Genomic DNA, 15,895 nt, shown 5'->3' with positions numbered 1-15,895 from the left:
ACCTGCTGGTCGCGATAAGAGCGGCGGCCGCTCGCCTGACGACGGCAGAACTGAACAAATCATCAATGGCGAGCCGCCTCTAATCGATTCTGACGGGGGAGGAGGGCATCTGTAGTTGCGCCTTTCACGGGACGGGGGCACTCTGACTGAACATCAGGTACCATTAGAGCATCAGTGAAGAGAAGATGTTCGCAACAGATGTGTGAGACTTCTGGGGGCTGAATGTTCAGGTGGGGATCTCCGAAGGGGACCGCAAGGGGGGTTTCGGGAAGGGGACCGCAAGGGGGGTTCGGGAAGGATCCGCGTGTCACAGCTTGTCGGCGATCATGACGAATGATGCGGCACCTGACCTTGCTGTGATAACAGAAATATATTGTTAGTTAAAAAGCTACTTAGGCTACTTAAGCAGAATTTAAAGGAGATTTATTTTAACTCTGTTTTTAAAAGCATCTATCTCTTTTGTAAATATAATATGGGGAAAACATCCATTTTACAGGTTTATCCGTCAGCCATCGTGCTCAAAGTGTAGCCTGAACGATAATGCCGAAGCAGTACATGTGCACACTGATTTCACTGCACGTTTCTTGTGTTACGAGGCAAGAAATAAACGCAAGAAATAAACGCAAGAAAACGGCAGAATAGGCGCACAGAGTGTATTTAACTGCCTGTTTTCGTCGATTTCTGACTCGTCTCTAAATACAAACTTGTTTTAAAAAATAATAGTAAGCTTTGTAACTCAGCGACGGAGTCGTGACACAGCAGCTGTCGCTCAAAGCGCAGCGTGTGTCCATCAGCTGCAGTGATTGGGCTGCCGGAGGTCCCGACAATGTCACCCCCCGGGTAATCAGGGGGCCCACGGGGGCTGAACTGCAGCCAGCCTGCTCAGCTTTGGGTCGGTGTTGCGTTCCTGCCGACTTCCGCTCCTTAACACTTGCTCTGTGTGTTCAGTTGCAGCCACATTATTTGCTTTTCGCTTGAGCTGGGGGTTATTCCATGAAGCAGGCTTAAGGGAAAGTCTGACTTATTTCGACGTCAGTCTTACTTTACTGAGAGTTCAGTTCCATCAACGTGTCTTAAATGAATCCAGGCTGAATTACCATGGTAATTTACGCCTGCGAACAAGCCTGGTCCGGAGCAGGCTAACTGTCTCGCTTAGTTTAGCGTTGTCTCAAAGAACATCCGACGTGTGGGAACAGATTCCCAAAAGATCGTTCCGTCGGACGAAATTCCGTGATCTTACTATTCATGTCATGTAATCTGTTGAATTATATGTCCTCATCCATACCTGTCAAGTTTTGGATTTGAAAATAAGGGAAATTTTCCGGCACCCACCGCGAGCCATCCCACCACCCCAACCAAGCTCCAGTATCCCTTACATTTTAAGACAGGTGTGCAAGAATTCTAAAATAGCCACTTGTCATTTACATTTTATTTTCATTACACATTTTCTTTTAATTTCTCATGTTCACTCATGTGGCTCTCTGGCATTGACTAATGATTTATTATACAGATTTGTTGCAGACTTTGTATCCTTGTTGAAGTCGTCACAGAAGGTGAAAGTAGGTTGGAGGTAGGTTGAGTCTGACTTTTTCGGGAAAGTCTGCCTTTTTTTTTAGCTAATTTCATGGAATACCCCCCGGGTCTACTTAAAACGATCGATAACGATCCCGAAAACGATCGATAACGAACGACGTAAATAAAGAAGGAGATACGTCCCCGAGCGATTCTCCAAACCCTTCGTCATTCCAGAATTACTTTCAATAGTACTTTGTTGTCTCCATACCTCTGATTCCATAACTACCCAGCCTCCGCGCAAAAAAAGCACAGACTGTCGATAATAGGAACATGCACCTTTCCTTCGCGTCCGGTATTTTTTCAAAATGGGACATTTTAATTTATCAATACAAGGTGGGTGGCAACTCCACCAGCAATGTCAAACCCGCCCCCTGTAACGAGCAGCGACGCAGAAAGAGAAAAAAGCCAAGTACTGTCGGAATAGTACTAGTGTTACGCCCATATACTGTATTTATTGATATATGTATGATTTATTTATTAAAATTAGAATTAAGTTTCCAGTCCATTCAGTTTGTCATCTTTTTCATGTTCTCTTCCTAGGAGAATTTGAGCATAAATGGAGCCTAAAAGTAAAGACCTAATGAATTATTATTAAAAATAATGATTCTTGAACCATAGCCTATCATGATAATTATCAATGTCGTCCGATGTAAAAAATTTAACATGATAATTTGTTTTGGCATGGTGCCCAGCGCTTATTTAAAATTCCAGTCTAAAATTTGAAAAAAAACGTTGAGATGTTGAACACACAATTTTTGATATGTAATACTTCATTGTATCACTTCATTTACCTTTTACTGTAAGCTGCGTAACATTTCCATTGACTGATACTACTTCATTTATTTATTTAGCACTTCTATCCAAAGTGCTTTTCTTAGAGAAAGCAGCAGCATTTGGGGTTTAAGGGCTTTAGTCAAGGTACCATCTGTGAAATCATTGTGCTGAGTCTGGAATTTGAACTGGGGACCATCTCATCACAGAGTCATAAGTTGCTGAGCTACACACCACCCCATTTTTTATGCTGTACAGAATTATATTATCCTTCTCTTCACTTTGAACACACGTGTGTTCAGGCTTTTGGACTCACCTGTAAAGGAGCTTAACAAAAAATAGACTTAAATCATCTGCAACTGCATGCTTCTTTAATAATATTTATAATTAAGGCTGCATGGTATCACATTCTGCAGGTAATATTGCAATATTTATAAAACAAAAAAGGAGATAAAATTACTATAAACAAACTATAGCTAAATAGAATGTATTACTTACCAATAGAGCGTGTCAAATAAGCTGATGGTGTTGCAGTGAGTTGTGTCAACAGACATATTGGAGTGACGACAAACATGACGTGATGATCATGCATGTGCACATCACAATGGATCGGGGACAAATGTGACGTGATGATCGAGCATGTGCACATCACAATGGAGTGGCTACAAATGTGATGTGATGATCGAGCATGTGCACATCACAATGGAGTGGCGACAAATGTGACGTGATGATCGTGCATGTGCACATCACAATGGAGTGCCGACAAATATGACGTGATAATCGTGCGTGTGCACATCACAATGGAGTGGCGACAAATGTTATGTGATTATCATGCATGTGCACATCACAATGACTATGCTGAAACAATATTTTGTGCAGTCAGAGCCATAGCCAGCTATGAGGTCACTGAGGTCCAAACCTCGGTAATTTTTTAAGAGCTAAAAATAAATTTTGAAGTTAAATATTCACCTGAATAAAAACACGAGGTTAACATTTCGTAAAACTAATTACTTTAAAAGGCAGGGGATGGTATCGATAATGTGATTGACGAGACCTACCCCCCACCCCCAGGTCCCAGACCTAACTATACTTCAAACCCTGGCCACAGCCCTACATGCAGCCCTGTTTGTAACGCAAAATGTGTCAGATTTGTATTCATTCTTGATGCTCAGATTTTTCCTAGGGACACGTGGGCAGGCACCCTGAGCTACTTGGCCCGTAACTGGTACAGGGCGGCCATGATTTGCCAGGACACCACTGGAAAATAGAGTTGTAGGATCACAAGAAAATGGGTCACATCCTGCACCAGACAACACCAGGAGACCCTTTGTTGCTTCCTCAGAGAAACAGAGAAGGTTTAAGCAGTAATGGACGTGTATTGGTACCCAGAGGTAAAGGAAGGTCATTTTAGCACCTGTCCATATTTGAGTGAAACCATCTCTGAAAAACTGTAAAACATAGCAAAAAGTAAATATCAGCAGCTATGGAAATGGATTATCTCTATTCTCATCTCCTTGACGTTTATTCACACCATTAGTATAAGAAAAGCTTCTAATAACAGCACTGTCTAATAACATCTGTGAATACATTAACATAATGAAGTGCTTGAACCCTAGTTCATTCCCTACTGAGGACTTTGAGGTACTCCGCTGCTTTCAAAATACACCGAAGCAGAACGCATGCTAATGTGGTAATGTTTGAGCACGCTTGTTTCCAAGCCGGGTGCTAAGACACGGTCACGTTTTTGTGGAGTTCTGCACTGGCATAAAGGGGCAGCCGCACCTCGTTGCCTGCACCTCCTCCTTCTCTCTGCCTTGTCAAAGACTCCTTAAATAACACTTTAATTAGCCACGGCTCGGTTTGATGGGGCTAATAAGTCCGCATGTTCAGAATCGCGCACCTGGAGGGGGCCAAGGCTCTGCTGACCGGCTGCCAGAGCCTTTTACCATGAAAAGTCCACAAATAATGCAGTGAATATTAATAAATTACATTGTCGCTAGCCCTATACAAATGTGCCATCCACTTGCAAAATCACACAAATTTGTGAAACTGTTGCAATGCTAACGATATCATTATAGGGAAATGTGTTACTTATGTAAGACCTTAAATTGGTTTTTTAAGTATAGAAAAATTCTGTACTGGATTAGTTAATCTTCTTTTTCTCCAAGAGAGCACTCACTTTGAATTCTCCAAGATCATGCGGTTTTTCATTAAAAGATCACAGAAGATCTGATCTGAATTCAGAAGCAATGTTATGTGAAGGAACCAGAATTTTTTTTTTCTTGGACCCTAAACACCCTATAACAGGGTTTCTGGACAGGTCAGCGACCCTGTTTGGAATGTTTGTGTGGACGACGTACCGCAGTACCTTGGGCTGATAGCAGGACGATACCTTCAGGCTTTGCTATTGCAGCAACCGCATTAAAAATATAATGAAAATATGATCTAATATTATATAAAAAAATTAAAAACTACCAATACATTTTTCCATCATAAACAGTCACCCAGTTTACAGCGACTGTTCTTATTATTTCAATTCAAAAACATTTAACTGTGTTATAAGCAGAAAATTTTGAAACGGTTCAAAATGACTCTATCGGAATGTTTATTACTAAAGGCGATTGCGCTCTTATAAAATGCAGCAACCCAGCTAAAAATAAGAAAGACAAAAATGGGTGCTATAGGCCTAATTGCAGTTTAGTTCCTTACAGAATTAAAACTATTTATTTGTTTTTCTTTGTCCAGGTCGTGTTTTTGTGGGGAAGGGGACCTTTCAGTTCACACGCTGCAGTGAACGATGTCAGTTACACCTGTGTGAGCACAGGACCGGACCGCCACCCGAAACACAGTCATGCCGTGGTCATTCCGAATAACCCGAGGGAACCTGAAGTGCCCACGGCAGGTTGTCTGCACAATCAGGTGGGTAATTCTTCTGTTTGTGAAGTATTTTATAGCGGTGGAAGTATTTACTGTAATAGAGTGGTTATTGCTATAAAAACAAACTAATGTAATATTAATAACCAGAATAATGGAGTGGCGACACTTGTGATGTGATTATAGAGGGCCGCTGTTTTTGGCATGGCCTCTCAATCAGCCAATAATAAAGCAGTGGTTCTCAACTTAAGTCTGTGGTACCCACTGCTATTGGCTGATTGAGAGGTCATCCCAAAGACCTGCACCCACAGGATCAGATTCCCCACCTCTAGTGTAGACCAAACAGGACACTGTCCATGTCCCGTCATTACAGGCTGGATCCAAGCAGTTTTGGAACTGGGAAGTGTCAGAGAGAAGCAGTGTGTGTCTGTGTATGCAGTATTGGCTCTTATTTATGCACACAGACAAAGCGAAACGGTTGGTGAGCTAGGCCTGCATCATTTTTTATGTTCCAGTTAAACAATTTGTGCCATGTCAGCACAAATATCTTAGAGTAAATATATTTTTACATTATATGATGGATGTGAAAGAAACTTTACCTTGCAAAGAGTGATCGTGATTTTCATTGTGGTTAAATGTTAGCGGAATACTTTGACAGATGTAGCATTTAACTGAGTTAAAGTCACCATAAACGTCTGATGTCAAGACTATGGACACGCGAGTGTGGTTCCAATAGAAACACGGATGCTCCACGTTAATACATTTCCCCCTGATTACAAGATCAGGAAGCTGTGGCAGAACTGGACTCCCACCTGAGGCCCAGCTGCGAAGCAGCGGAGGACAGCCTGCTTCACTGTGCTGCGGTGTCCCCGTGTTGTTTATGGATATCCTGACAAGGTGCAGACCTACATAGACAGTATGCTCAAAACACATCGTACCTCCAGAAAGGTCGTATAATATTAACTTTCAGAAGAGCAGTAAATTAGTGAATATGTTGGGGCCCCATCCTGGGTTATTCCCTTCCTTGCACTGGTTGCTCCTGGGATAGCCCCCTGTGACCCTGCGAAGGTTAAGTGGGTGTGGAAAAGTAGGTATTGGACAGATGGATAAATAAACCAATAAACAGATAAATAGAGATGTTGGGTTGGAGATCAGCTACTACCCTTGCCTCTAGGTGGCGTCTCTTAATTGCCCATATTGTTTGTCTGAATGTGTTTGCTCTGAGCCTGCCATCACATCCAGGGTGTTCCCCTGCTTGTGTCCAGGGGCTATTCTAGGATTTCAATAAAAGGGGCTAGTCTTATCATTAGCCAATGGTATGTTTTGAATCGGTGAGTGACAGGGGAAGAGCACTCTGGAGGCCAATCAGCTTTCAGCTGTGGCCCGTGTCCCTGTGGCTCCACCCCTGTATACAACCATGTTTTTGCCGTAGCCCCCCACACAGCTCACATCCTTGTAAGATGGATGGATGGATGATAAAATTTTGCTATGACTTTGGATATAGAATTAAGAGGAATCAAGGAATGAAATATTATGTGTTAAAGGGCATGTGCATTTCTTGACAGGGCCTCATACTAAAAGCCTGGGTTGCTGCCTTGATGACGCCAAGGGACACATAGTGGTCCACTTCTTTGGCCACAGGCTGCAGGGCTCCAAAGAAGCCTCGGGATCAATGGGGAAGGTGTTATTTTAGGGTTAGGGTTAGGGCTGACACCCAGATAAAATTATTTCCGCCTGAAGAACAAACTCAGTCCATTTTTTGTCCTTGTTGATGTGAGACCCCCAGTGACCTAAAGTCAGGCTCGTGTTACCATATCAGGAACCAAAACTCTCTCAGTCCTCATGTAATCCAATGGAGAATTTGTTTCCAAAACTCGCAGAAAGTGCACAGAACTCTTCTCAAAAATGTATCCCATGGACTGTGTGAGTTTTGGAGATTTACTCTTCAATTGTTACCAGGACTCATTGTTCAAGTCTGGCTTTAGGATGCAGACAATGGCACAAATTCAGCAGGATGGCATCTACATTCACCCCTGTCTGAATATTCTTCTGCTTTGTATGGGATGTAAGACTTTCTTATAATAATACACCACCTATGTCAGTCACAGATATTTTTCTAAAAAGTATTGCTGATGGCACAAATTTAATTCAGATTCCTGACAAGATGAATTTCATGCAGTTATTCTGGGAAATAAAACTAAAAATTGCAAAACTGCTCCACCCTGTGATGGATGCCCTGGAACCCCATGCGGGGCGTACCCCTGCCTGGAACCCCATGCGGGGTGTACCCCTGCCTGGTGCCCCGTGCTTCCTGGGATAGGTTCCGGGCTCACGGCAGCCCGGCAGGGAACACGTACTCATAGAGAATGGATGAATGGAGAGCAAAAATGCACATATCTCCCAAAATAAAAATTAAGTTAATTTTGCTAATTTATTTTGAGTACTTATTTTTTGTGCAGAATCTAATCATTTCTGATGTTTATGTAAAAATGCATAATTATTCCAAATGCTGCCTAGTACATATATAATTATACGCATGCGTTGACTTTGATTTGAGCTTTCAAATAAGCCATCACCCTCATTAACCGTGCAAATCAGAAAAGAAAAAACAAGGTGCAAGAGTAGGAAACATCTAATTTTATTATATTTAGTTTCCTCCTCTATGCAGTGAAATACATAGGAATGTAAAATGTATAGGAATGTTACTTTGTTAATTTCATCTGTAACATTTAAATCTGATTTAATTGTTTATTAGATTGATGCCACCCTTACCATCTAGGTCACTCTGAATTGGCCCTTTGGGTGTCCCCCCCCCCCAATTATCATTTTATTGGCCTTGCCCCCATGCCCCTCTCCGCCTCTGTGCCCCTCCCCTGAGACAATTCTGGGTGGCCACTGTTCTGGATCATGCACCAACCAAGTGAATTCATGAATAATTACCAATAACTTCCAAATAAAATTATATTGCATCACATTATTTACATGAAAATATATTAACATTAAAACTACTAAACCTAACATGACCAAACTATGGTTTTCTGGAGGCAATATATTTCATGACCCAACATAACTTTTCTGGGGCAATGAATGTCTTGAACCAAATTATCACCAATCATTCAGACCTACTTCCAGCTCTGGTCTTCAAGATGAAACTTTTTCTCACCCAAAGAGACTGGGACCAAACCCTAGAAATAGCAGCTCAGTCAGCTAAGCTCTGCTCAGTTACTTACTGTATATTGTGATACAGAGCCACTTAAGCCTAAATTGTTTTTTTGCCAAATTTTTTCCCCTAATTTTGCAGCAGAATGGAAGCAACCTTAAAGCTCTTCAGATGATGGTGATCCATTGGCTGAGGATGGACATGTGATGAAGGTAACGACACAAGGAGATGCAATATTTTAATTGTTGCACCTGCTCATTGAATCATCCTGCAGTTTTGTTCAGCATGTGCTCTCAGGTAATATATTGAGGATCTCACTAAGTACATAAAATGGGAGAAGATATTGCTGTTAATTGTTGTTAAATTTCCAGGTCTAAGAGCGTCTTCAGCTACTGTTCAGTGCAGCAGAGCTGACTGAACCTTGCAGACCAAGTCTCCACAGAAATAATACAAAGGGCATAAGCAAGCTGCTAAGCACTATTGTTACCCTAAAACCAAGATTCTACATAAAATAAATTTAAACAGTCACTTGTAAAATTTCTGTTTTCTTTATCTGATCATTTTCATCAAAAATGTCCTCCTATGGTACTTGTGATCAAAGACTTAGAATTGACAAAGTAATATCCCTATTCATTTTACTCAAACCCTAGCAACTAATCAAACCTAGCTATATTAAACCAACATTTATAAAGGATACATATTCAAAAAGCATTTGCAGTTCTCTATTTCAGTTACCCTGTTATCAGTGAACAGAGCATGCAAGAAGATGCGCATTCATCACCTTTCATGTTGAAAATTAGAACGACATTCAGTGTCACACTTTTGTTCCCTCAGACCTGATCAACTTGGCAGCCGAAACTGGGATATGAATAATCTGACTTCTGTTAATCTTGAAATAGCTAGCCATATGTCAGAGTGTAGCCCGATTGCAAACCGTACTGCATATTTACCTCATTAACAAAACACACACACACAATGTTTTTGCTGGCTACAGTGTGGGAATGACCCTCAGCTGCTGTAGATTCTGAGCCAGTTTGTAGAGTGAGCCTTTGCCAAATCTTCCAGCCAGGCCCAAACGGCAGCCGAAGCCACTTACCTGCTTGTCCTGCAGAGAAGGTATGAAGGGGCTCCCGACTGGTACTTTAAAGTCCTAAGTGTGGATTGGACAAGAGTCCAAGCCCTGCAGGTATACTATGACAATAAGTGGTGTTTGGATCTTCTTAAATACCACAACTTTGTCATCTTTGCATGGTCAAAACCTGAGCAGTAAAAGTTTTATCTTTCTAGAGTTTGTGTGTATATGTATCTATGCACAATGTGTGCAATAGCATGTATATACAGAATTAATATTGTAATGTATTGCATCTGGTTTTTCTTAACAGTCAAATTCTTACAGACAGATTTGACTTCCTTGAACTGAGGTGATTTTATTTGTTAACTCTCTAGCTCCCCCCAGAGGCAGTTTGACCCTCCCTTTGAATAATGCCGTAGGTATAATCTGGTGCCAGCTGTTGGATGTGCTATTGGTGCAAGCTGAGCAGCAGCTGGAGTTTTTCACTGGAATACAGAATCCTATTAGCCCATGCGTGGTCAGGCCCCACCTCTGTCTTGCAGATGTGGACAATTTTACCCACAGTGGTTGCGAAGTTTTGCTTTATCTCTCTACTTGTTTCATTGCTTAATTAATTGGCATGATTAATCCTGCTGCATTATCCCCACCTGGGGCACCACATGTAGATCAATACCAAACTGGAAGGTAACAAAAAAAAGAGATCCAGTGTCGCTCTTGCTATAAATGCAGGTCTCTACCCCTAGTCTTTTAAGTCCTATAAGTAAAAGTCAAGTCAGACATATTAAGGTGAGCCTTAAAATCTCTCTCACTTCCTATTGGCCAGGAGATCACCTTTCTGCAAGCCTTGATTGACCTTCTGAAACAGTCCAGGAAGCTTCACTTCTCCGCACTTCACGGCCCATAGGGTTGAGTATTCTGAGAAATTCAACCCCACCTTCCTCTTAGAAGTGGTTAAGATGAACTTGTCCCTCTGCCAGGTAAAACAGTGATTCTGCTACCTTATATAAAACTTCTAAGTTGTATTATTTATGGACAGTATCAATGGAAAATTCAATGATAAAAGGGGATTTCTCGGTTTCAAGTAAATACCATCAATAATTCAGTCTGCTGTGATGTGTCTATTATAACATCCATCTTTTATCTAATACTGTTTAAAGTTCAAACACTTTGCTGTAAAAATCTGTAATATATGATGGCATATCTGCAGGCTCACTGCTAAGGGAAAGACCTACCTGATTCGGACTGATTCTGATTTAAATACATTGCTTGTTCACCAAAATAATGATCATGTGACCAAGGTGATTTCAAGTTCATGCTGGGATAGGTTCAGGAGTATCCCTGACAGCTCCCACAGTCTCATCATTCAGATTTCGTGTGGCTTCTGTTCAGTCCGAGCCACGTACCTCATACCCTCTGCTACCGTCTTAGATTCCTCAGTAAGAGCTTCCCCCAGTCTCATGGCAGCTGCCTTCCTCATGGCCAAGGTGAAGTTCCTCTCAGGCTAGATCTGAGAAGATGCTGAGATGGTTTAAATGCTGGATTGTACAGGTGTTTAGACCTATCTGGTAAGTACCACTTGATTTCACGTCAAGGATGACTTACTCGTCATATTAATAAAGAGTAATTATGATGAAGTGATTCAGGCGCATCTTGGCATCACATACTAAAACTTTCTCTGTAATATGTGCCTGTAGAGAATATTTGGGAAACTTTTTCCTGAATCACTTCTCCTCCACTTCTCAAGCCCTTTTCTGCATGAAGGTGACTTTCACTCAGCCCAGAGCTTCCTAACACGATGCCTGGAGCAGGATCCAGCTGTGGTAGAGCTTCACATGCTGCAGGCCCAAATTTACCTCTGCACAGTAGCCCTGGTTTCTAAAGATGCCTCAAGTCCCTGGAGACTGGCGTCAGCCACAACATCCAGGTAGGGATGAACTTTAGTTCTAAAGAACTCCACTGTTATCTCTAAAACAATTAGCATTTATAGATCAAACACGTTTCTCATGTTCTTACTAATTTGCCTTATTAGGTTAGGTGTCTGCCCCAGTATACCTGCTCTATAACTTCGAATTCTACCTCTGCGAAATTGCTCATGCACTGCACTTCATAACCATTCATGAGTATGATTATATTGCACTAATTTACCAGCAACTTATTCACTGTCAATGTGTGTATATATGTGTGTGTGTGTGTGTATGTACATATTTTATTCTTTGGATTTTATTGTAATTTTTTACTGTGTATCTGCTGGCGTGCTCCAAGCGAAATCTCATTGTACTTGTACAATGACAATAAAGCATCTTTATCTTTATCTTTATCAGTACCACCTGAACAAGACCAGAGCTCTGAAGGGGACAGGGTGTGTCTACGAGGGCAAACAGACCCTGAAACCAATCATGAGAAGGCCAGGGTTGACAAAAGGCCTGAAGAGGAAGTAGAACTCAATGACCAGTGATGCCAATGCATCCCTGTACCTGGAGTTGGACAGAGCTCTGCTTTTGAATGGAGAGCAGGTGTGTAGACAGTCATCTAATCTTCACTTTGATTGGACAATCGCATATTTGAGGAACACAATATTAGTGTCGAAAAAACTTGGCTGATACAGATGTATAAACAGGTGTTACTGCAAGATACACATTTTTTTAAACAAGATAATATTTGGATCTCATTAGGTTGATTTGGCTGTATTTGATGGTATTGTCAAGTCTAGACCAGTGTTTCTCAACCCAGTTGTTCGGGACCCGCAGATAGTTCACATTTTTGCTCCCTCCCAGGTCACAAAACAACAGTACCAAGGATTCAGTGGTCTTGATTGTTTGGTTCATTCTTGATTGTTTGGTTCATGTTTGCTGGGAGCTGGGAGGGAACAAAAAAGTGAATCGTCTGGGCGGCCCAAAGACCCAAACATAAATCTAACAGATGGAGCTCCTATAGAAGAGAATTCACTAAAATAGTCAGGAACAATCCATGGTGCGGCATTAATGTCAAATTATTCTAGGATCTACTGCTGGATGCTTAACCTCATAAATTATTTTTTGTCCAACAGCACAAGACCACAAAGGTAATTCAGGATGCAATCCTGCCAGGACCCCTGAGGAGATGTGAATCACAATTGCCAACACTGATCTTTTGCTGGCTAAAAATGACATGAGCACAGCTCTAACTGCCTTATAGAGCATCACCCCTGACCAGCAGAACTATAGAGAGGCCAAAGAAAAGACGTCACTAATTTACCTGCAGAAGCAGAGAGACAAGCCTGCTATAGGTGTGGAGTGGCCACATCAACTAAAAACCACATTTCAGTTTAATTGCTTGACATTTCATGCATTTCCACCACTGAAGAAAACAGTGAACCTTTGTTCTGTCCGTTAAGGTATTTGATTGGAAAACAGTATCGAAATTATATTAATAATCAAGTAATCTGCTGATTAATTTGAAGATTAATTGAGTAATTGGTTATATAAAATGTGATACATACATATATAAAATATAATATTTGTACACTGGCATGATGCAGGAACTACTCCTGGATGGGATGCCAGCCTATGGCAGTGAACACACTGGCTCACTCACTCACACATGTGGTCGATTGAGGTACTGCAGTTCACTAAGGTGGTATGTTTTTGGAGGATCAGCAATAAACCCAAGCACACACAGGGTGAATATACAAACTCCACATGCACGAAGTGTACCCACAGGGCTACCCACTGCACCACGGTGCCACCCTCGACACTAGGTCGGCACGCTGACCGATCTTAACATTGACATCATACATTATGCACATGCAGTTTAAACATCACAAGGACAACGACAGCTGTAATAGTGGTTACACTGAAACATATTTACTCTGCCATAGGAAACAAAACTTAGCAAGCTTTGCAGTTTTACTGATGGTTCCTTTCAAGGGCGTCGTTAGGTCAGATCACTTGGGGCTATAGCCTTGAGCATTTTAATCCTATAGCCCCAAGTATTTTAGCCTCGATGCCAATTATCATCCTTCAAAAAAAAAAAAAAAGTCAAGCCCCAGGTAAACTAGACTTAGCCCCTGATCTTTTCAATAGCTAGAAACTCCCCTGGTTCCTTTTCTGCATTTCAGCATTGTCTAGCATACAGCATATGGACAGTATTGGGACACCTGGCCATCACACCCACAGGAACTTTTTATTTGTAGGAGCCCTGCATACATTCTCCAAGCCAATCATAATCATTCTCATCCAAGCGCTTTTAATCCCTCACAGGAAATTTTGTGCATTTGTGAGAAATATAACAAAAATGAGTGAAGAGGAAAAAAGCTAAAAGAAGAAGTCACAAAAAGATATTTGTCCTCCCATTAGAGGGTGAGTCCCTCAGACCTTAAAGTCTTCTGAATGTCTGCATTTTCTTTCACTTTTAATGTGAAGTGTTTCCACACAACTGAGGCTGTCACTCTTTTTTTGCACCCTCATCTTCAATGCTGTCTTCCGCCATACTGCTTAGTAATTGAGAAGGCAAATTTTAATTGATACTTAAAACAAAAAGAGTAAATTAGATTAATCAAGGAATCGTGACAGATCTAATTCAAACAAAATAAATGCCCTCGAGATTTCATTTTCTCTTTGCCTCCTTGTATCTGCCGTTTATCTGTTATATCCGAGTAAATACCATAAAACTCCACAGATTAGGGATATTTGGCATCTGTGGAAATTGCGGCTTATTGGATCTAGATCTCTCCCAGTGTGTCATGTCCCACTCGTTCGATCCTCCTGTGTGCCACACCCCCCTCTCTACCTCGTGTGGAATCCCGTGTTCCCAGTGGTTCCTCGTCATGTTAATTACTGTTGTTACGTATGTAAGTCTGTGTCTGCGTGTCGCGAGTAGTCCAGTCATTGACAATGTAAAGTTCTAATGTCGAGCGCCCTTTTGTTCCTACGTGTCTTGCCTCCAATAAATCCCGTGTTTACCCCGACCTGTGGACTCTCGCTCCTGGCTCCCTGCCCCGCGCACCACCCTTCATGACACAGTGATTTCCAGATTATTCTGAAGATCTGTTATGCTAAAAGCCCTCTGCTCAAAGCCCTAAAGTCATTGGCATGTATAGATGTTTAAAAATATACCTGAATTGAATTAGTTGCTCATTTATTGCAGACTTACATAGCCAATTACGAAACCTTCAATGCTGGCAAATAGCAGTTCACCCATATTACCAAGCTGGGCTATCCCCACAGCCAGAACACACGTTCTTGCATATTCTTAATAATTGATGGGTACTTTTTTTGTTCTATCTGTTAAGCTGACACTTGAGTGCAGTGAATGGCCCTCATCAACTAGGCTAAATAATTGCAGCTGAGCTCACACCTGTGATGTATTTGAGCTGTGATCTGCCTCGCTTTTGCACTGCGCCATATCCTATGACATCTCTTAAATCATTGTGTTAACAGGTGTTGGCCAAGGTTTTCTTTTTCATTGATTCACAATAATTGGACAAATTAAAACACAATAACTTTCACTGGCAAGGTGGCAAGCACATGAGATACACGTTGTGCCAAAATACTGGATTTTGCCATGCCTACTGTAGGTGCATGCAGAACATTTCAGGGCCTTGAGCGAGGACAGCCCTCCACAAGCCATTTTTATGTCCCCAACAGAACAGCGGATGCGATCTGTCACCCACGGCCATGGAAGCATACATAGAATAAAAATAGCCTTGGAATTTTCCTTTGGCTTGATTTTGTCTGGAAGTTCTGGCAGATGCCTTCTCTGCTAAACAGCTGAGGTTTTATTGTTTCTGTAGCTACTATCCATTATAAGGATGTCTTCATCGGCCACATTCTTGGGCATTTTCAACTAGTGTTGTGAAAATATATCATTATGTGCAGTGAACTGAAGATATCAGCTTTCATTAGGAACAATTGTGCGCTGTAGTCTTCCTGTTAGTGTAGTGTCAGCTAAAACCCTGGGTTCCTTTAAATCTGAGCTAGATAAGATTTTAACATCTGAGCTATTAGTTAAGTTCTCCCGAAACGAGCTTGATGGGGCGAATGGCCTCCTCCTCTTATCTATCTCTGATTTAAAGGAACCCAGGGTCTTAGCTTGCACTACACTAACAGGAAGATTATTCCATACTCTAACTACAGGCTGTATAAATAAGTGTTTTCTCAAATTCATTTTAAAATGTTCTCCCGCTAATTTCCACCTATGGCGATGAGTTCTTGTATTTAAAATAATACTGAAGAAGCCATTTGGCTGAACAGCATCCAGACCTGTTAGAATCTTATATACCTGGATCATGTCCCTCTTTAGTCTCCTTTGCTCGAGGCTGAACAGATTCAGCTCAGCTAACCTCTCCTCATTCCTCTAAGACCAGGAATCATTCTTGAAGCCCTACGTTGCACCCTTTCCAAGGCAGCAATTTCCTTTTTAAGATATGGTGACCAATATTCTGGGTGCAATCTTACCAAGGAATT

The 15,895-nt window shown here is 41.5% G+C and overlaps 2 long non-coding RNA genes across 2 annotated transcripts; both read left to right on the top strand.

The window, feature by feature from the left end:
* Positions 1–68: 68 nt before the first annotated feature.
* LOC111850090 (uncharacterized) lies at positions 69–9,711 on the top strand. Its single transcript, XR_002839708.2, has 4 exons — positions 69–230; positions 5,092–5,265; positions 6,001–6,117; positions 8,522–9,711. It is a non-coding gene; the product is annotated as an uncharacterized lncRNA (long non-coding RNA).
* A 1,493-nt stretch (positions 9,712–11,204) lies between these two features.
* LOC111850089 (uncharacterized) lies at positions 11,205–14,378 on the top strand. Its single transcript, XR_002839707.2, has 3 exons — positions 11,205–11,376; positions 11,774–11,965; positions 12,499–14,378. It is a non-coding gene; the product is annotated as an uncharacterized lncRNA (long non-coding RNA).
* The last annotated feature ends 1,517 nt before the right edge of the window (positions 14,379–15,895 follow it).

This window comes from Paramormyrops kingsleyae, chromosome 1, assembly GCF_048594095.1.
Source record: "Paramormyrops kingsleyae isolate MSU_618 chromosome 1, PKINGS_0.4, whole genome shotgun sequence".
NCBI classification, from domain to species: domain Eukaryota; kingdom Metazoa; phylum Chordata; class Actinopteri; order Osteoglossiformes; family Mormyridae; genus Paramormyrops; species Paramormyrops kingsleyae.
This window is presented reverse-complemented; position numbering and strand designations above follow the sequence as displayed.